Source organism: Dendrobates tinctorius, unplaced genomic scaffold (assembly GCF_039654945.1).
Source record: "Dendrobates tinctorius isolate UK_male_01 unplaced genomic scaffold, ASM3965494v1 ptg000049l, whole genome shotgun sequence".
NCBI classification, from domain to species: Eukaryota; Metazoa; Chordata; class Amphibia; order Anura; family Dendrobatidae; genus Dendrobates; species Dendrobates tinctorius.
In genome coordinates this window covers 23273015-23295805 of record NW_027361717.1, presented here as the reverse complement: position 1 = coordinate 23295805, position 22791 = coordinate 23273015, and the positions used below count along the sequence as shown (strand labels likewise).

Sequence of the window (22791 nt, the reverse complement as noted above, 5' to 3'; positions counted from 1 at the left end):
TAGTTATAGCGATATTGCTAGCGATATCTCTTAGTGTGACATGCCCTTAAGCCCATATATTGATCATATAACTGCATCTTGAATATGTTTTGGTAAACATCTAAAATGACAAAACTTGTGTTGCTGTCCAAATATTTCTGGACCTAACTGTACATAAGTATATGGAAAAAAATCTACTGAGTTCAATGTCTGTGTAATGTTTTTTAGGGTGATTTTTAACTAAGATCCGTTCCCCTGGTGTGGTTTGTACAGTGTGGTTGTTATTGGGCCTTAGTCATGAGAACGATTTTATAGTTTTGCGCTGCTTTCCATTTTAATCTTTCCTTCCAGTCAGTTGTTTGTTTCTCTGCAAATAACTGTGATGTGTATGCGTTCAACATGACGTATTGTGATAGTGGAGGCCGATGTACACACTGGATCATTCACAGAATCACAACTGTTCTGCTGGTCAACATCTTGATTCTCTTGTTCCAACAAAAGCAATATACCTAGTTTGGTGTGGAAATGGTGTAACATGGGATTGGTGCAATGTAAAGAAAATATGTAGACAAAGACGTGTTTGGGCACAAGTTGTGTAAGGAATATAAGAAAGAATGAGAAGTCTGAAGAAAATAATGCAAAAATGATCCCAGAAAGGAAACATCAGCTGTTATGTCTCACTGGTGAAGTGGATCCTCGAAGCCCCAGGTCCAGGAGAGCAGTTCTAGAACATCACAGGCAGGAGGCCGCAGAGCAGCAAGATGAAGTAGTGGGCTGTAGACCAGATGTCAAGCTGATGTAGCAGAGTTGAAACAATAACTCTTCTAGCAGAGCTGGATTAGAAGTTTCTAACCAGTTGTTAGAATAATACAGCACAGTTGTCATTACGATATAGCAGGGTTGGAAATATGATGTAGCGGAGAGGATACAACAATGTAAAAGTGTCATTACTGAGTTGTAGCAGAGATGTGTTACAATGTAGCAGTGCTGGAACAACGATGTAGCAGAATTGAAGCTGAGAGGTAGTTCACAGCACAAAGGTATGGCAGGACACCAAGCTCCAGAACACGCAGGTAGCATCCTGACCTGATAGATAGAGGCATGGAGGTGAGCTATAATTCTGCAGTAACGCAACATACAGGAGAGAAGGTTGAACAGGTCATAGAGAAAAAGAGAGGGGCAGCATTTTCCACTGGAACCACGACATGTCTTGCAAAAATAGTGATTGTTTATTGCAGAAAATATAACTAAATATACCAAAAATAAATTAAATGGAGCAAAATAAAGCTAAAAAATAAATGTGAAAATGGTACAAAGCAACTGAAACACCGACGTTTTGACCCTCGCGGGTCTTAATCGTAGAGTCACTGGAAGACAAGAAAACAGCATATCAGGTAAATATAATACATATAATTAATTATTCCAGTGTACATCAGGTCAATGGAGAATAATTATGAAAGAATAACAAAAACAGCCAACAAGTTGCATGGGTTATAAAGGGCTCAGATCTTTGCAACACATCAAGGTCCAAAATAAACAATAAAAAATAAAAATAAAAAAATTGATTTAAAAGACATAAATCATTACTAGTCAGTTTGTTGGGAGACTCAATAGCCAATCCCTATATTACAGAAAGGACGGAGGAGAGAGAATATAGACATATGTTTTATCATAGATTACCTTGGTCCAATTTGTATGAAGCATGTGAGACATATAATTTTGGAATCCCTGGAAGGTCCAAAGTGTAAGGAATAGTGGTTATGTTATTGGTAGTCCCGATAATAACTATGGTGTACCTGTTGACTATGGAAAGGTACCTAGAACTGTTAGCCATCAGAGCTGTAATATACCAATGTAACTTATCAGTGTATTACTTTATTGTAGCGAGGAGGGGAGGGGGGGGACATATAAAAGTAACAAAGAGCATTTACCTGGCTGTGAGGGTACATATAGCGGCGCTCCCGTGCCTGGCTTCTGTGCTGGCATTCTCACATAGGCAGGGAAGGGGATGTAAATAGCGTGGTGATGATCGCCAGACCGGAAATTCAAGCGGTGCTGGCAGGAGAATTGTAGCTGCGCATGCATATTGGTAACCAGGAGAGGGGGCAAAGCGTACTTTATGAGGCATGTCCTATGGAAGAGATAACTGTAAAATTAAAGGTATGTCACTAATGGTGGATACCTCGAGGGCCAGGAAGAAGTGAAAACTCACCTAGTGAAGTAAAAGGTCAACATGTCTGCAAGACAAGCAAAAGGCATGGTTAAATATCATTCATAAAAGCCATTCAATTTCTCTTTTAAGGCCTTTGGGTGCCAGGGTCTCAAGTGTGTGTATCCAGAAAGTTTCTCTGGATTTAAGTAGTTTAATGTGATTTCCTCCCTCCTGGGTTGTGGAACTTGTTCGATGACTTGAAATTTTAATTGTGCCACCATGTGTCTTTGTTTGGAAAAATGATCTGTGGCGCCCCTGAGGCTCAGTCGCCACAGAGGTACTGCACCTCCTCCTGAGGTGTGGTGCCCCACCATCCAGGTAAGTTGGAGGCTCCTGACCACGCTCCAACACCTGCATCCTACACAACACGGTAGTTCTCAGCAAAGCCACATTGCGGCTCCCTGCTTGGAGTGTAGCAGAGCACCTTTGGTGGCTCCCTGCTTGGAACACGAAACGTGCTGGGAGGCGGGTGGAGTTAGAATACATAAAAGAGCGGGAAGGGTTAGGATTTGAGGTCAGTCGGTGAGTCACTCAGAGAGGAGTGAGGAAAGAAGATCCCTGAGAGAGGCATGGAGGAAGGAGGTGCTGCAGCAGATCACAGTGACCTGGGTCTGCTGGCACGGGAATGGAAAGAAGGAGAAAGACATTGAACTGAAACCTGATCTTCCATAAGAAGGAAAGACTAGTACGGAACGTAGGAGTAAACGGGAACAGAGGACGTGGGTTAGAGGAAGAACCCTGCCTAGAAGTTCTAAGCGCAAGGTCGGGGCCCGGTCCCCGAGGTTGTATGGATACTAATGGTTCTACAGGAGACATCGGTGGAGCAGACTCCGGTGGAGTAGTGGGCTGTAAATGCACTACTCCCATCTAAGACTTGGGGGCACAACAGCAACCTTGATAGTGAGCCGGGACTCAGGAGTAAGTCCCCGAAGCAGGCTACAGCTGTCTGCCGTACAAGTAGAGTTCTTGTGAACATCTGTCAGGAGGCACTCCAGTGTAACTCAGTACTGGGAGTACTTCACACTTAAAGTCGCTATAAGAGGAGACATTCAGGAAGGCACATGTTGGCGGAGCGTTGGAAGGGAGCATTCCATCTGACCTGGAGGTTGATTGAGTCCCTGACCCGGAGGACACAGCACGGAGGCAGGCACCTGTGTGTACTACAGACTGTGAGTAAAGCTTTGGAACTGCAAGCCCTGGTGTCCTCCATTGATTCTTGCGCCAACACACCCAGCACCGCTACATCTGGGTACCAGCTTCTACACCGCTTGTGCCTCTCCTCTACCCCTACATCAACACTGCCCTGGGGCTACAGCTCCACCTGTGGGGAGCTTCACCATCTTGGCTGCAACACACCACCAGCCCCATGCATCTGCACGCAGCGTCAGCTCAACATCTCACTTGCCGAACACCACAGGTGGCGTCACGAACTATTCCATTAATTACATTCCACCATTCAAACCTCCTCTGTTAATTGGGCGCCCAGGGCCACGGACCGGGTCACCGCTGCTGTGACACATTCCGCCGACCCCGACCCGGTACCGAGTACCCCACGGCCCTGGGAGGGCAACCCAGATCCATTAAGGGCAGCCATGTTTTTCCACAGCGTATGCTTGATTTCTGGCTAGCAATCTGGTCTTTAACGTGTTAGGTAGTTTCCCCGACATACAGAACACCACACGGACATTTTATAATGTAGACCACAAAATTTGAGTCACAGGATGGGATATGATTTGGATGGGATATGATTTTCCAGATCTAGGATGGGTGATACTGTCAGATTTTATTACATTGGAAAAAGCAGCACAATTAAGGCACGCAAAAGTGTCTTGTCGGCTTGTAGTCAGTAGCCGTTGGGTGGTGGTGGGACGTGCACTCCCTATATCAGCCCAAACAAGTTTGTCCCTAATGTTGGGAGACCTTCTGTTACACATCAATGTGTGCATGTTGAAACATTCGATATTAGGGTATGCCTGGGAAAGAAGTGGCCAGTAGAGTTGAGCGACTTTTGGATTTTTAGGGACGCGTTTCGTTTCGTGAAACCCGACTTTTCCAAAAGTCGGGTCGAGCAAGATCGTCCGATTATAGGGAAAAGTCGGGGTCGTCCCGAAACACGAAACCCAATGTAAGTCAATGGTGAATAAAAGTCGGCAGTGAGAGGAGGACAGGAAACACACCAACAGTGCCCATTTGAATGCCAAAAGCATCAATTCTTCTTACTTAAGCTTGTCAACCTTAATTAACTTCATAATACAAGTTACGCACTGAAAAATGGGGGTTATTTGGCTACAGTTGTGGGGGGGAGGGCTGGCTCCAGGTTTTCATGTGCCCTGGGCGAAAGAGCGCCCCTTTAACACATACCACAACTCATCATGCTCCGACACGGCAGAGAAATAGCGGTATAGTACAATGAAAAATACTTCACTTTTTACATCTCATGACGAGGCCCATCTATTTCTCCATACAGAATCATTGGTACCATATAATGTTTGAAACAGTATATGATGAGCTCCACATAATGCTACAGTATATGTTGGTCCCCATGGATGAAGCTCCACTGTCTTATGGGCCCAAATAATGCTCCAAACATAATGGGCCCCATTTCTAATGCTCTAGTGTATAATGGGCCCTGTAAATGCTGCTCCAGTGTCTGATGTCCACCTTTGGAATGTTCCAGTGTATGGTGGGCCCCATCTATCATTCTCCAGAGTATAGTGCTCCCCAAAAATTGCTGTCCCAACATTGAAAACAATCAAATAAGTCTCCTCGCTAGGGAATCCCTGTACTTGTCTGGACTCCTCGTCGTCCCCATCTTCCATCTCACTGCACAGTATTTCAACTTTGCAACTGCTGTGATCCTGAGCAAGCAGGGGGGGCCCACTCGTTGGCGACGGCACTGGCACAGGGCCCCTGATAGTACGGTGGTGTGTCTGATGGCGGGTGGGCCGAACCTGCACTTTCATCTGCAGCTTCCTCTTTGTCACCGTGTAAGAACTGTATATGGGAAGGGTAACCTGAGTTTCATCAGGGTCAGATTCAGGCCGTGTAGCGTGCGAGGGGAATGTAGTGGTCTGAGTCAATGTACCAGCAGATTCATCGAGCAGTGGCTGGGCATCAGTGCACTTGTGTCGCCCCCAGGAGTACGGTCGCCACAGTGGCATTACCTTCTTCCTAGGGAGTGTGATGTCATGCTTGGGAGCAACGAACGATCTCTCTAGCAGGTTAACTGATTGGGCGGCGTTATTCCCACGAGTCATGACCCTCCAAACAGCGTTCATGAAGGCAAAGTGTTTGTTTTACGTGGGCAGTATGGTTGCAAAGCTGAACCTTAAAGGAATGTCCAGAAGGGCACCACCAGGAGTGGAGCCTACGGATAAATTCGACTCCACCTGGGAAACCTCAACCATGCCAGCTACAGAACAGATGCACACATTGCAAGCTTAATTCCGTTAACAAACGAGACTCCGTCATGCCCCGCGGTCCGAGTCCGGTTTACTAGAGGGACACGTGAGACTCTGGCACATGAGATTGGCCAATAACTGGTGTGTCATGCCCTTACATGTCCGTGGCTGCATGTGCGCTACACTGAAAAGGCCAGCGTTTGTCGCTTACAGGTGCAGATAACCCGCTGAACAACGTTAGTGATGGGGATCACTGATTACAATTATTACCCGCGAACAATGATTTCCCAGTAAGTGCAGGTCAACCGCAGTTCCGGAATTAGGCCTAACCGTCATTCCTGAAAAAATGAAAAACTTACGTGTGCAAACCACAGGTGCTGTAGCTTGCTTAACAGCTCGCCAGCCGTTCTCACGCCCAGTATGGATTACACGTGATTGCACAAAGGTGAGAAAGGGTACCGTATCCCCAGATAACATGTATGGATAGCGTACACATTCAAAATATATGTCTATACATCAGGAGGCAGGCTCAGACGGTGTTAGGCCCAGTATGGATTGCACGTGATTGCACAAAGGTTAGAAATGGTACCGTATCCCCAGATAACATGTATGGATAGCGTACACATTCAAAATATATGTCTATACATCAGGAGGCAGGCTCAGACGGTGTTAGGCCCAGTATGGATTGCACGTGATTGCACAAAGGTTAGAAAGGGTACCGTATCCCCAGATAACATGTATGGATAGCGTACACATTCAAAATATATGTCTATACATCAGGAGGCAGGCTCAGATGGTGTTAGGCCCAGTATGGATTGCACGTGATTGCACAAAGGTTAGAAAGGGTACCGTATCCCCAGATAACATGTATGGATAGCGTACACATTCAAAATATATGTCTATACATCAGGAGGCAGGCTCAGACGGTGTTAGGCCCAGTATGGATTGCACGTGATTGCACAAAGGTTAGAAAGGGTACCGTATCCCCAGATAACATGTATGGATAGCGTACACATTCAAAATATATGTCTATACATCAGGAGGCAGGCTCAGACAGTGTTAGGCCCAGTATGGATTGCACGTGATTGCACAAAGGTTAGAAAGGGTACCGTATCCCCAGATAACATGTATGGATAGCATACACATTCAAAATATATGTCTATACATCAGGAGGCAGGCTCAGACGGTGTTAGGCCCAGTATGGATTGCACGTGATTGCACAAAGGTTAGAAAGGGTACCGTATCCCCAGATAACATGTATGGATAGCGTACACATTCAAAATATATGTCTATACATCAGGAGGCAGGCTCAAATGGTGTCAGGCACAGTATGGATTTGACGACCCAGACTACACAGCGGAGGAGCAGGGAGAGGTAAAAATTGCAAATGCTGGGGCCCTGCCCAAGCAAGGGGGGCCCACTCGTGGGCGTCGGTACTGGCACTGGGCCCCTCATAGTACGGCGGTGTGTCTGACGGCGGGTGTGCACCACCACCGTCAGAGACACTTGATTGCACTATGAGGGACCCTGTGCCAGTGCCCGCGCCCAAGAGTCGGCCTACCCACCTGTCCAGGGCAACGGCACTCGCACGGTGTCGTGCGCTAGGTGGTGACCCCGGCCATGGGGGGGAGGCAGCACAGTTAGGGAGTTTTTGAAAGTGGCATATGTTGATGTTGGACATTCAGCTGATGCAAAAGGCGAAATAGGTCAAGTCCCAGGAAGAGGTGGACCAAAGCAAGCCATTTTTCTGTCACCCTATGTGTCATCAGGGGAAGGTGGGACAAAATCCTTGGAAACCCATGCATGGTTCATTTTAATGAAGGTTAGATCATCCACAATTTGGGTTGACAGACGGGTCCTTTTTTCTGTCAGGATTGATCCAGCTGCACTGAAGACTCTTTCCGATAGCACACTTGCAGCTGGGCAAGCGAGCTCCTGTAAGGCATATTGTGCCAATTCAGGCCAGGTGTCCAGTTTAGCGGCCCAATAGTCAAAGGGGAATGACCTGTGTGGGAGAACATCGATATGGGAGGAAAAGTAGTTTGTAACCATAGTTGACAACTGCTGTCTCCTGTCACTTTCCATCGATGCAGTATTACCAGTTGTGTGAGCGGTACTTGAAAAATCAGTCCACAACATTGTCATGAAACCCCTGTCTCCAACGCCACTTCTGCTGTGTGCACCACGGACACCTCTGCCAAGCTGCCCCGACCCGTACGGCTCGTGTGAGAACCATCACCGCTGCTGTGTGCTGGGAATGCCTCAAGCAACCGATTTACCAGAGTTGCTTGTTTATTAGCCAATATTAGGTCAAGGTTCTCCTGTGGCATGATGTTTTGTAATTTGCCTTTATAGCGTGGATCCAGGATTCTGGCCAACCAGTAGTCATCATCGTTCATCATTTTGGCAATGCGGGGGTCCCTTTTTAGGATCTGCAAGGCATAATCTGACATATGGGCCAATGTTCCCGGTGTCAATGATGCACTGCGAGTGCTGGTTGGAGGAGCACTTTCTGGCAAATCCACATCCCTCCAGTCACGCACAAACCCTGTACCAGACCTTGCCACGCCAACATTTTCACTTGCCCCACGAGATGCATCCTCCTCCCCTAAATAATCATCCCCATCATCCTCCTCCTCCTCCTCCTCTTCTTCCTCCACCTCGTCCAGGAGAGGTCCCTGAGCAGACAATGGCTGAATGTCATCAAGGATTCCCTCCTCCTCTTCCTCCTCATCAACATTGGCTGCAGAAGCCTGCTCCTTAAGGTGCGTCAAAGTTTGCATGAGCAGACGCATAAGTGGGATGCTCATGCTTAGGATGGTGTCGTCTGCGCTTACCAGCCGTGTGCATTCCTCAAAACACTGAAGGACTTTACAGAGGTCTTTCAGCTTCGACCACTGCACACCTGTCAACTCCATGTCTGCTCTCAAAGCGCCTGGCCGTGTATCCTCCCACAAATGCATTATGGCCTGCCTCTGCTCGCACAGCCGCTCCACCATGTGCAGGGTGGTTGGGAAGGTGGAGCAATCGCTGCAGCTTCTGCATACGAACGGAGTGTACAGGCGACCGGCGGATGTGCGCGCACAGTCTTCGCTCCTTCTGGAGCAAGGCTGTTAACTCCGGATAATTTTTGAGGAAGCACTGCACCACCAGGTTCAAGGTGTGAGCCAAGCAAGGTATGTGGCTGAGTTTTGAAAGGGCTATGGCTGCCACAAAATTACGGCCGTTATCACTAACTACCTTGCCTGCCTCAAGATGTACACTACCCAGCCATGACTCAGTTTGTCGCTTCAAGTACTCGGCCAGCACCTCGGCGGTGTGTCTGTCGCCCAAACACATCATCTGCAACACAGCCTGCTGACGCTTTCCACTAGCTGCTCGATAGGGGGACACCTCGTGTGCAACAGTGGCAGCTGCAGATGGAGTGCTCGTACGACTGCGCTCTGTGGACGAGCTTTCGCTTCTGGAGGAGGAGGAGGAGGAGGAGGGTCGAACGCCTACAGCCAACTGTTTCCTATACCGTGGGCTAGGCAGCACTGTCCCACCACCGCTGTCCCCTGTGGACCCTGCATCCACCACATTAACCCAGTGCGCAGTGATGGACACGTAACGTCCCTGGCCATGCCGACTGGACCATGCATCAGTTGTGAGGTGCACCTTTCCGCTCACTGACTGCTTGAGTGCATGGACAATGCGGTCTTTCACATGATGGTGGAGGGCTGGGATGGCTTTGCGAGAGAAGAAGTGGCGACTGGGTAGGTCATAGCGTGGTACTGCATAGGCCATGAGTTCCCGGAAAGCTGCGCTTTCCACCAACCGAAAGGGCATCATCTCAAACGAGATTAGTTTGGCAATGTGGGCGTTCAAACCCAGTGTACGCGGATGAGAGACTGAGTACTTTCTTGACCTACTCATAGTGTCTGGGAGGGTGAGCTGGACTTGAGAGCTGCATATGGTGGAAGTAGCGGTGGACAGGGCGGACTGAGAGAGGGTTGATGATGGTGATGGAGTTGGTGTTCTTTCTGATGGCCTAGAATCAGTCTTTCGTTGATATAACAGTGGGATTCCCTGACTGCTGTGGCCTTGCAACGACACCTCAACATTTGCTGCTGTGCTAACCGGTGGGCTTACAGTGGGGGAAACAATGTAGCGTTGCTGACTACCTTCGTTGTGATCAGTTGCACATGTGGCACTTGAGGTTTGGTGTTGTGTCCACGCTTGCAAGTGCATGGTGGTTAAATGTCTAAGCATGCAACTGGTATTCAAATTTTTCAGATTTTTCCCTAGGCTTAAGGTCTTTGCGCACTTCTTACAGATAACCTTGGCCTGATCATGAGGATTTTGTTCAAAAAAGTGCCACACTGCACTCTTCCTACTTTGGCAGACATTTTGCAGCCTAGCACGCTGTGACCTTTTGACCCTCTGGACAAGCTGTCCAGCAACTCTTTTGAATTTTGGAACCTGTCTTTGTAGTGCTCCGGGCCTGCCAGATAACAGCTGTTGCGATGTCGCTGTCTGCTGTGGATGCTCCTCATCTGAGCTATTGGAAGCAGCACCCTCTTCCCCCAATGGATGCCAATCTGGGTCAACAACTGGGTCATCCATCACCTCCTCTTCAATGTCATGTGCACCTTCCTCTGTGTCACCGTGTATGGTGGTATAGTGTGCGGGAAGGGGCACCTGAGTCTCATCAGGGTCAGAATCTGGCTCTGTACACTGCGAGGACAATGTAGTGCTCTGAGTGAATGTACCAGCAGAATCATCCATCAGCGGCTGTGCATCACTGCACTCCATGTCAGATTCATCTTGGCCTGGGTAATTCATAATTTGACTTGATAATCCAGGCATGGTATGTGAAAACAGCTCCATGGAGTAATCAGTAGTATGGCCTGCGTCATCCTTTAATCTTGGTTGGGGTGAAGGACACAAGGAAAGGTGTGGTTCATGAACATGAGCCTCCAATGACGACTCAGTGCTTTTACTTTTTACAACTGAAGAAGAGGAGGCGATAGAGCTGGAGGCTGAGTCAGCAATGTAAGACAAAACTTTTTCCTGATGCTCTGGCTTTAAAAGCGGTTTGCCAACTCCTAGATAACTAAGCCTTCGAAGCCTTATGGAGCCAGACGATGACGCAGGCTCAACACCTCCTGCATTCGGTCCTATTTTGCTCTTGCCACTACCATCAGATCCACCACCAACACCATCATTACCAGCTGCCAACCCCCGCCCAATTCCATGGCCTCTTCCACCAGTCTTCCTCATTTTTGGTAGAAATGTAGACAAAATCCAACAAACTATATAGTAATGTAAAACAAGGTACAAGGTGTCTATAGGACAGGGGAGATTTTGAATTTCTGCTCACACTACTGGACACTGGACATTTTTGGATTGTGTGAGGCCCACTGAGTATCTGAGCGCTATGTCACAGGCTCGATGGCACAGCTGTGACCAAAGTGACTAGAGGATAAGTGAGATTTTGAATTTCTGCAGACACTGGACACTTTTGGATTGTGTGAGGCCCACTGAAGATCTGAGCGCTATGTCACAGGCTCGATGGCACAGCTGTGACCAAAGTGACTAGAGGATAAGTGAGATTTTGAATTTCTGCAGACACTTGTGGACACTGGACACTTTTGGATTGTGTGAGGCCCACTGAATATCTGAGCGCTATGTCACAGGCTCGATGGCACAGCTGTGACCAAAGTGACTAGAGGATAAGTGAGATTTTGAATTTCTGCAGACACTGGACACTTTTGGATTGTGTGAGGCCCACTGAATATCTGAGCGCTATGTCACAGGCTCGATGGCACAGCTGTGACCAAAGTGACTAGAGGATAAGTGAGATTTTGAATTTCTGCAGACACTTGTGGACACTGGACACTTTTGGATTGTGTGAGGCCCACTGAATATCTGAGCGCTATGTCACAGGCTCGATGGCACAGCTGTGACCAAAGTGACTAGAGGATAAGGGAGATTTTGAATTTCTGCAGACACTTGTGGACACTGGACACTTTTGGATTGTGTGAGGCCCACTGAATATCTGAGCGCTATGTCACAGGCTCGATGGCACAGCTGTGACCAAAGTGACTAGAGGATAAGTGAGATTTTGAATTTCTGCAGACACTGGACACTTTTGGATTGTGTGAGGCCCACTGAATATCTGAGCGCTATGTCACAGGCTCGATGGCACAGCTGTGACCAAAGTGACTAGAGGATAAGTGAGATTTTGAATTTCTGCAGACACTTGTGGACACTGGACACTTTTGGATTGTGTGAGGCCCACTGAATATCTGAGCGCTATGTCACAGGCTCGATGGCACAGCTGTGACCAAAGTGACTAGAGGATAAGTGAGATTTTGAATTTCTGCAGACACTGGACACTTTTGGATTGTGAGGCCCACTGAATATCTGAGCGCTATGTCACAGGCTCGATGGCACAGCTGTGACCAAAGTGACTAGAGGATAAGTGAGATTTTGAATTTCTGCAGACACTTGTGGACACTGGACACTTTTGGATTGTGTGAGACCCACTGAATATCTGAGCGCTATGTCACAGGCTCGATGGCACAGCTGTGACCAAAGTGACTAGAGGATAAGTGAGATTTTGAATTTCTGCACACACTTGTGGACACTGGACACTTTTGGATTGTGTGAGGCCCACTGAATATCTGAGCGCTATGTCACAGGCTCGATGGCACAGCTGTGACCAAAGTGACTAGAGGATAAGGGAGATTTTGAATGTCTGCAGACACTTGTGGACACTGGACACTTTTGGATTGTGTGAGGCCCACTGAATATCACAGCGCTATGTCACAGGCAGAAATTGGCTAGTGTATCACAAACTACAAGGTGTATGTAGAATTGGGCAGAGTAGGAATCTCCCTAGAGTGCAGGTCTGTAAGAACGGAACATGTCCTTGACTTATCCTCACAGAGTGACACAGATAGCTTCACTGTGGCTGTGATAACAGCCGTTACATGGTACTGTGTGAGGAGCGTACACCGGTGTATGGTGTGAAAAAATGCACGCTCAGTACCTCAGCAGGACAAAAAAAAAAAATTGGGATTGCTTTTAAAAAAGCAGTTTGCAGCTCAGTACCTCAGCAGGACAAAAAAAAAATTGGGATTGCTTTTAAAAAAGCAGTTTGCAGAGCAGTGGGTAAACAGCAATGCAGCTGTCAGGAAGCCTTAGAAGGCAGCCCAACAACCAACACCACTGATACACCACAATATAGCCTCCCCTTGCACTGCACACACAGTGACTGGTGTGTTGTACAGGCACAATCGCTAGCAGCAGAAGCAGTTTTTTTTTCTTCTTCCCTGCCTAACGCTCTCCCTACAGAATCAGCAGCAACCTCTCCCTATGCTAAGATCGGCAGAAGTAAGATGGCGGTCGGCGTGCACGCCCTTTTATACCCCCTGTGACGCCCACCAAAGCAAGCCAATCACTTGCATGCCCTTCTGAAAGATGGTGGTGACCCGTGCCTATGTCATCACGTTGCCCACAGTGTCTGTGGATCCTGATTGGCTGAAAAAGAGTACAAAACAAACTTTTGAAACGCGACTTTGGCGCGTAAGTCGCCGACCTCGTGGCCGACCTCATCCTAGGGTCGGGTTTCGTTTCATGAAACCCGACTTTGCCAAAAGTCGGCGACTTTTGAAATTGACAGACCCGTTTCGCTCAACTCTAGTGGCCAGTGTTTTCTGATAATGGAATGAATCCTTAGGCATGAGGGGGTGGTGGGTGTGAACAAACGGCACCCCTTCCTTAGTCAGTAGACACGGAGGAGGAGATTGTGGGGTCAAGGTGTGAATTTTTTTATTCCAGTAGTCTCTAAGGGTAATGTTTGTCCCTGAATTTGTGCCATGTCATCAAGTTGGGTATGGAGTAAATCAGGATCCGTGACTATCCTGGACACCCTTTGGAACTAGGAGCGAGGAAGACTATTCTTGGTTGCTTTAGAGTGGCTACTTGAGTAGTGTAGGAGGCTATTGCAATCAGTTTGGTAAACAGGTCCGTAGTAAGGCAACCACAAATATCCTTGTGTACCATAGTGTCCAAAAAGTAAATCTGGTCAGTACTGTGGTGTATTGTGAACTGGAGCTCAGGGAGAATAGAATTCAGATTTGAATGAAATGATAGTAATGAATAGGGCGTCCCGATCCAAATTAAAAAATATCATTGATATAGAGATGATAACTCACAGCATGATGAATGAAATTTGTGGATTTTTGGTAGAATATAAAAGACCGGTGTTATAGGATGTGGATTTGATGTACAATATCAAATTATATTGTGATGCGAATACTTTTCTGCCCAATGATGACAAAAGTATTCATGGAGTGATACCTTTATTGGCTAACCAGAAAATAATATGTTTGCAAGCTTTCAGAGCACAGAGGCTCCTTCAGGCAAGATTACAAAAAAAGGGGAAAATGATCCATAGGCTGAATATGAATAAAATTCGATTTTTGTTTTATTCCATTAAAAGGGAAAGGTGTTGTCTAGACAGGTTAAAAAGAATCCAACATTCTAATGCATTTCTGGCCGTAGCCATTAGTCGTAGAATATTCTAAGACTAAGTGCAACAGCCAGAAGCGCGTTAGAATGTTGGATTCTTTTTGACCTGTCTAGACAACACCTTTCCCTTTTAATGGAATTAAATGAATATTGAATTGTAAGGACTGTTTAGTTGCTCTAGTGTGACAGCTGGAATAGTACAACCGGCTGTTTCTATCTGTCGGTTTTGTGCATAAATCAGAAGTGAGATGGGTGAATCTATAAAATGCAATAACAGGAGCATTTCAGAATATATAACTGTACAGTGCATAAAATACAGATAGTCTGCAATACACAGTAATATGAGATAATATACAAGCTGATGATTACTTATCTAATACAGGAAACGTACTTATAAACACAGGACTATAACACACAGATACTGGCTTACCAACTATGCTTAGAGCAGGATGTTTTCAAGCAGGGCTGTGGAGTCGGAGTCGTGGAGTCGGAGTCGTAGTCGGAGTTAGTTTTGGTTGGAGTCGGAGTCGGTAGAAATGTACCGACTCTGACTCCAGCTTTAAAAAAAATGTATTAATATTTCATAATTGAACTTTCATATGAATTTTATAAATGTTACTCAAATATATATGTTCTATCAAACTATGAACAACAGTGATAAGCAGTTCTGCTGGAGATAGAGACATTTCTTACTTCTTGTGTGTCACTGTTCTCCACTGCCCTTATTTAATCTTATACTTGGTTAACCTCATGCTGCCCCAACCCCCCTACTTACAATGTATGAAACTGAAAGTGAAAATGTGTTGCAAATTCTTAGTAGTAAAGCTCCTCCTCTAGACTAGATCATACTAGGTGTGCGTCTTCCAAGCATCTCACAGCTGGCTGCTACTCAGAAGAGGAAGACTGTAAGAAGTATTATCCTTTCAACAAACTTTGCATCAGTTAACTGTGAGTACATGAGGAATAATAACAGTATTACTGACCACTATATCAGTTGTACGACCTGGCAATAATTTTGTACAATTGTTTTTAGGAAAAACAATTGTCATTTGGATTGTGAATGCAGAATTAAAAACCTGAGAATGTCAAAGAAGCATCACATTAAATCAGCTGTATTTGAACATTTCACCATCACTCAAGATAGAAAACATTATGTCTGTCAGTGTATGACAAATGATCCAGACGAAAACAAATGCTGTGAAGCCAAGATGAGTGCATATTCAGACAAAGATAAAAATGCTCCTACCAGAGCTTCTAATCTAAAGAGACATTTACAGCGCTTTCATCCAGAAGTACTGAAAGCAGTGGATGAGAAAGACTGCATCCAAACCAATGAACCAGTGCCCAGCTCTTCCAGCCAAACAAAGGAGCAGAGAACTTTGCAGCCATCAGTTGCAAGATATTTTGTCAGTGACAAAGTTACTGTGACAATGACAGTAGATACATTTAAAAAACAGATCATAGAGCTTGTTGTAAAGGATAGTGTGCCTATTTAATTATTTTCACGACCAGCTTTTATGTGTCTGAATGGGGAAATGGCCTGCAAGCTTGGTGTTTCTCTGGAGAGAGAGAGTATTAGAAAATTAGTAATCGAAGAAGCTTTTAAACAAAAGGAAGAACTTAAAAAAACTCTCAAGGGACGCTTTCTGTTTCTTAAAATGGATGCCTGCACACGTCACAGAGTGAACTATTTTGCCATCAATGTCCGATTTGTTTGTGACAAAAATGAAATAGTTACCAAGACATTGGCAGTAAAAGACACCAAAGCTCATCACACCATTGAGTTTCTCCAGGTCTTGGTGGAAAAGGTTCTGCAAGACTATGAACTTAAAAAAGAGCAAGTTCTTTCTGTCGTAACTGACAATGCTTCAAATATGATAAGTACTATTAAGCTAATGAATGAGAGTAATGATGGTGACCAGCAGCTAGAAGAACATTCTGGGTCCACAGACACAGAAATGTTTGAAATAGAGGAACACAGTATTGTAACTGAGGAGCAAACTGAAGTTGCTTCAGATGAACAGCAACATGATAGTTTAGATGATCTTGTTGAAACTGTGTCAATATGTTCTTTCATTCATCACATGCGCTGTGTTGTGCATACGCTACAGCTGGCTATAAGAGACAGTCTGCAAGAAGGACATGCTGCTGCACTGATTGGCAAGGTGAGAAAATTGGCTACTGTTGCCAGAACCCCTAAAGTTGACTCAATTTTGAAGAGACGTGCTGGAAAATGGGCAATTATTGATCAAGCCACACGATGGGGCAGTACTTACTTAATGATTCAGCACTTGGTTGAACTGAAAACCTTTCTTGTAGACATGGCTAACCCTCAACTGACGCTAAATGAAAGTCAGTGGAATCAGGTGACTGAGCTGGAAAAATTGCTAGAGCACCCATTTACAGTGACTAAAAAATTACAAGCAGAGGACTTAACTCCAGGTATTTTCTTAAAGGAGTGGAAGAACCTGATGTTTCGCCTGTCCCAAAGAGGAGGGTTAATTGCAAGTGGCATTGCTACATCAATGAAGCGGAGAGAGGAGTTACTATTACAAAATAACATTCTTTTGGCAGCTGTTTATGTAGACCCAATGCATCGGATTCTTCTAGATGATCAACAGCTAAGTAAAGGAAAAGAAGCTCTGTTTGAAATAGCAGTAAGGATGAAAGGGTTGCAGAACAGTCAGGAGGAACAAGAAGAATTTGGTCGTCCTGCCACATCTTCACCCTCATCATCAACTGATGAAGAATTTAATTTCGAAAAATATTTGGATCACAAGGACCGTGCAAAGCGTTCCCGCATAGAAGAAGAGTCATCCCCATCAAGGAACACAGCCAGTACATTTCAGCAGAATTTTTCATGTGCACTAAAAGAAATTGAGAAATTTGACCGTTCATCAAAAATAACAGTGCAACAAGCGATTCCTCTGTATCCTGACATTGTCAGAGATGTTGCCCGAGTGGTTACTGCTTTGCCACCAACACAAGTTAGTGTAGAGAGGTTGTTCTCTGCTCTCAAAATAATTAGATCAGATTTGAGGGCATCCATGAAGGAGGATCTGACAGAGGCAATACTTTTTCTGAGGACAAATTTATAGATTTCTTCTTATTAACTGCATAGAAGTGTTTATTGCATATTTACTTACAGTTTATAAAAGTTTATAAAAGTTATTTGCTATATTCTAATTGTATTCTAATAAATGTAGTTTTTGCTCTAAGTGGTCTGATTACTTATATGATGGTGAGAAACTGAATAAGCACGATGTTTAATATTTTACAATAGTAAATTTGTTGTTATGAATTGGCCATTTATGAAGGAGTCGGAGCCGGAGTCGGAGTCGGAGCCTGATAAAATCCAGGAGTCGGAGTCGCAACTGTGGCTTACCGACTCCACAGCCCTGTTTTCAAGGAGTATGACAGAAAACCGAGTGGCATGGTTTCTCCTCAGAAGCATACAGGAACAATGGATGCTGTTCCTTTCACTGTTAGGCGTCGGGTTCCTGCAGCGGCACAGCAGGAGTCCAGAGCCTCACATTCTGCAGTCTCCCATTCCCCTTCGACCGCAGAGGAGCTTGCTCAGCAGCCCCGTCGTTCCCGACGCTCTGCCCAGACCTGCTCTGTGGGTCTGGCTGTTGCTGCCACCTTTGGGCCAGCAGTAGCAATGCAGGCTGTTCAGCAGCAAACCGCTTCAGAGGCTAAGTCCTTCCGCCGCTCCACTGAGCATGCTCACGAGACGATCTCCCTTTGGAGATCGGGAGTCACATGCACAGGTCCTTCACCAGATCTGATTGGTCCATCTCAGGGATATGGAAGCTTCCGAAAGGTTCTGGCTATAAAAGGGTCGCATGGCCGCTCGGCCATGCGCTAGTATAGTCTCTAGTAGCTATTTTATGTGAATGATGACGGATATATGGACTGCAAATGACTCATTAAGATTCCCCTCCCTCTGATATTACGTGTGAGGATAGGGAACTAGAGTGAGTCTGCGCCAGTCTGTGGCAAGCTACAGGCCACTAAATGCATCCTCCACAGTGCTAGCTTCGGACAGTGCGCCTGCTACCGGGCACTGTCGTATAGTGGCAGGGCCTGTCACCGCGCTGCTGACAGCAGTGTCCCTTGGCATTCGCGGTTGCGATGCCGCATGCACGGTAGGTCTAGAGGGACGCGGACCGTGTGTCTTGGCCCCAAGTCCTGTGACCATATACCGTGTGTGCACTCCACTGAATCCTGTGACGTCAATAGGTTCAGTCTTTGTATTTATTGCCTCGGCATCTCTGTGACGAAACAGAGACTGCCTAGCGCACTCTGGGTGACGTTTAACCCGCGTGTGTAATACCGCCATATAGTGCCTCTGCCATTACATAGCAGCAGTATAACATTTCCTGCACGGTGGACCCCGGGTGGCGAACGCACTTTCTATTATTTATTTAGTGCGTTCCGCCGTCCCTAACATTTCACAGTGTCATAATAAGACTACAATGCAACTAGAATGTATACATTAAACCGCCACCAGATGGTGCTGTTACCTTACAATATAAAAATATAGGAAGGATTAATATACACAGCAAATACATGTCTGTAATAACTGAGACACAAAAAAGACTAAACTTTAGACAGCAATTATACTCCAAGGACAGAACACTCCCCGCTTGACGTCAACCGACTTCACTATTGTGTTTATTGGATGAGAATAGCAGAACAAGTTCCCCTACTGGTCTACTACATCACCAGGCTGGAGGTTAGGCTTGCTGGTTTGACACTTTCTCCTCTTGCAGAGTAGGCAAGTACTGTTTTTTCCACTTGTCCAAAAATGCATTGGAGAGACTCTGTACTTGTCTTCATCGACTCCTATAACAGTCTTTAACATTAAATTCTCCATGTGGAGAACAATTAAGGCTTGGTCTTCTGTGTAAGCAGCAGCACTGGGGTGAAAACAGTTGGGTCATCAGGATCACTGGAAATCAGAGTCAATGGTCTGGCATTTATGATGGCTGATACCTCAGCCATAAAAGTTGTCAAACTTTCGTGCATCAGTCTTGCAGATCCCTCTTGTAAAAAGATTGAATTGAGGATTCTCCTTGTGACACCTATCATTCTCTCCCATACACTTTCCATGTGTGAAGAATGTGGTGGGTTGAAAGTCCAAGTACACCCTTGTACACTTAGGTATTTTTCTATGTCATTCATATCCAAGTTGGAAGAGAGTTGCAGTTCTCTTGCTGCTCTGACAAAGTTTGTGTCTCAGTCAGAATGAATACGTTTGACAGGGCCTCTGATGGCAATGAAACACCGGAGAGCATTTATGAATCATGAAGTGTCCATAGATTCGACTACCTCTATATGGACGGCTCTAATGGATAGAAAAGTGAACATAATCGCCTATTGTTTCTCATTCGCGTGGCCTCCTCTGGTTTGTCGGACAACCACAGACCAAGGACCAAACACATCTAGACCGACATTGGTGAAAGGTGGATCTGTGCTAAATCGGTCATATGGAAGGATCAGCCATCTTCGGAATCTGCGACATGCAGTACAGACCAAAAGTTTGGACACACCTTCTCATTCAAAGAGTTTTCTTTATTTTCATGACTATGAAAATTGTAGATTCACTCTGAAGACATCAAAACTATGAATTAACACATGTGGAATTATATAATTAACAAAAAAGTGTGACATAACTGAAAATATGTCTTATATTCTAGGTTCTTCAAAGTAGCCACCTTTTACTTTAATTACTGCTTTGTACACTATTGGCATTCTCTTGATGAGCTTCAAGAGGTAGTCACCAGAAATGGTCTTCAACAGTCTTGAAGGAGTTCCCAGAGATGCTTAGCACTTGTTGGCCCTTTTGCCATCACTCTGCAGTCCAGCTCACCCCAAACCATCTCGATTGGGTTCAGGTCTGGTGACTGTGGAGGCCAGGTCATCTGGCGTAGCACCCATCACTCTCCTTCTTGGTCAAATAGCCCTTACACAGCCTGGAGGTGTGTTTGGGGACATTGTCTTGTTGAAAATTAAATGATGGTCCAACTAAACACAAACCGGATGGAATAGCATGCCGCTGCAAGATGCTGTGGTAGCCATGCTGGTTCAGTATGCCTTCAATTTTGAATAAATCCCCAACAGTGTCACCAGCAAAGCACCATCACACCTCCTCCTCCATGCATCACGGTGGGAACCAGGCATGTAGGGTCCATCCGTTCACCTTTTCTGCGTCGCACAAAGACAAAGTGGTTGGAACCAAAGATCTCAAATTTGGACTCATCAGACCAAAGCACAGATTTCCACTGATCTAATGTCCATTCCTTGTGTTCCTTAGCCCAAACAAGTCTCTTCTGCTTGTTGCCTGTCCTTAGCAGTGGTTTCCTAGCAGCTATTTTACCATGAAGGCCTGCTGCACAAAGTCTCCTCTTAACAGTTGTTGTAGAGATGTGTCTGCTGCTAGAACTCTGTGTGGCATTGACCTGGTCTCTAATCTGAGCTGCTGTTAACCTGCGATTTCTGAGGCTCGTGACTCGGATGAACTTATCCTCTGCAGCTGAGGTGACTCTTGGTCTTCCTTTCCTGGGGCGGTCCTCATGTGAGCCAGTTTCTTTGTAGCGCTTGATGGTTTTTGCCACTGCACTTGGGGCACTTTCAAAGTTTTCAAAATTTTTCGGACTGACTGACCTTCATTTCTTAAAGTAATGATGGGCACTCGTTTTTCTTTACTCAGCTGCTTTTTTTCTTGACGTAATACAAATTCTAACAGTCTATTCAGTATGACTATCCGCTGTGTATCTACCAGACTTCTGCACAACACAACTGATGGTCCCAACCCCATTTATAAGGCAAGAAATCCCACTTATTAAACCTGACAGGGCACACCTGTGAAGTGAAAACCATTTCCGGTGTCTACCCCTTGAAGTTCATCAAGAGTATACAAAGCAGTAATCAAAGCAAAAGGTGGCTACTTTGAAAAACCTAGAATATAAGACATACAGTATTTTCAATTGTTTCACACTTTTTTGTTAATTACTGTATGTAATTCCACATGTGTTAAGTCATAGTTTTGATGCCTTCAGAGTGAATCTACAATTTTCATAGTCATAAAAATAAAGAAAACACTTTGAATGAGTAGGTGCGTCCAAACTTTTGGTCTGTACTGTACTCTTAGCTCCAACTATCCACAGTCCAGATGCTCTCATTGCTAACTTTGAGAATATACGACCTTGGTGTTTTTTCCGCTCGTGGTAATGTTGAACAAGCAGTGTAGCTATGTGGTGTTGTCTAGGAACTATCACAGGATGTTGCTCTGCGGAATCTATTTTTGCCTATTTAAGGCATCCTCCTATTTTTAAAAAACATCTCCATCGATGACTGGGTTGAGTTTCCTCAGAACACTATCTTTTGGAATTGGCTGGTTACACAGTCGATTTCTTTGGTGTAGTTTTCCCGCTGTACAGATTGGATAATTACATTATTTGACTGCTCTAGATCGAGAGCTGTGTGGACATGTTTACAATGGTGCCAGCACTCTTCAGAGTCTTGAAGTGTAAGTGCTAACTTTGCATGACCGTTCTTACATATCGTCTTCATGAAGGTAAAGAAATGATCTCTCATCTCTGGTTTACTACGGAAGCTGTGCTTGAAGGAGGCAAATCGTTTGTAAACTTGTTCTCTGTTAAGGGGGCTTTACACATAGCCGCTTCCTGCTGGCGCCGACGAGCGATGCGTGGACGCGGGCGGGAGGACGTCTTCATCGCCGCGTCTGAAAGCCACGTCGCTGTGAGATCTGCCTGTTTGGCAGCTCACTAGTGACCATTTAGCGATGCACCAGCGATCCTGACCGGGTCGTATCGTTGTCGGGATCGCTGGTGTATCTCTAAATGTAAAGGGGGCTTTAGGCAAGTGTTGTCTGTGAGGTTTAAAGGGTAGAGGTGCAATCCAGCTCTTAGTCATGTCTTGCATTATGCCTTGCGCCATCATCTCTAGGAACAGTCTGGATAAAACTTAACCTTTACTAAATTATATTTAAAAAAATAACTGACACATACACAAAGAAACCCGAGTGCAAAAGTGACCCTAAACCACATAAAAAACGTGAGGAAACAATGTTAAAACTATATACTCCCAGGTGATTAAACCTGCTATATTGAGTATGAAGCCTCTTAAAGGGTGAATACTTGATAATAATCGGGAACAAGGTGCAATGCCTTACACATTTTACAATCTGTATAAATCCACCAGAATTAATTCACTGTCCTCAGATATAATTACGATCCTATAACACGGATACAAAGTCAGTTTATTTTTCAATAGCAAGCTTCTGTAATGTAGCTTCAAGGCACGCCTTCTCTTCCTCTAGGCATGCTTGTTAGCGTGCTTTCTCCGCCTCCAGTGACGCTTTTTCTGCATCCAAAGATGCTTGTTGGAGTGCGTTTTCTGCATCCAGGGATGCTTGTTGTAGTTTCAATTGTATCTCTTGCTCAGCAAAGGTACTTCATGCTTTTGCCGCTTCAGCTTTTGAACGGGCAATAGCGGCGGCATTGCTGATGGATGATGTCTTGGAGGAACCAACTTGTGATCTCGTCTTGACAGAGGATGCTCGTCCTTGAGACATGATTCAACGGTTAGGAGACCGGTGCGATATCCCTGTGTCGGGCTCTGCGTGGATAATGGCGGGCTCTGTATGGTCCG

General features: G+C 45.5%; 1 protein-coding gene across 1 annotated transcript in view; it reads left to right on the top strand.

Annotated features, from left to right (window-relative positions):
- The window catches only part of LOC141091143 (saxiphilin-like), a 174411-nt gene that overhangs the window by 127476 nt on the left and 24144 nt on the right, over nt 1–22791 (top strand). The window lies entirely within an intron of this gene.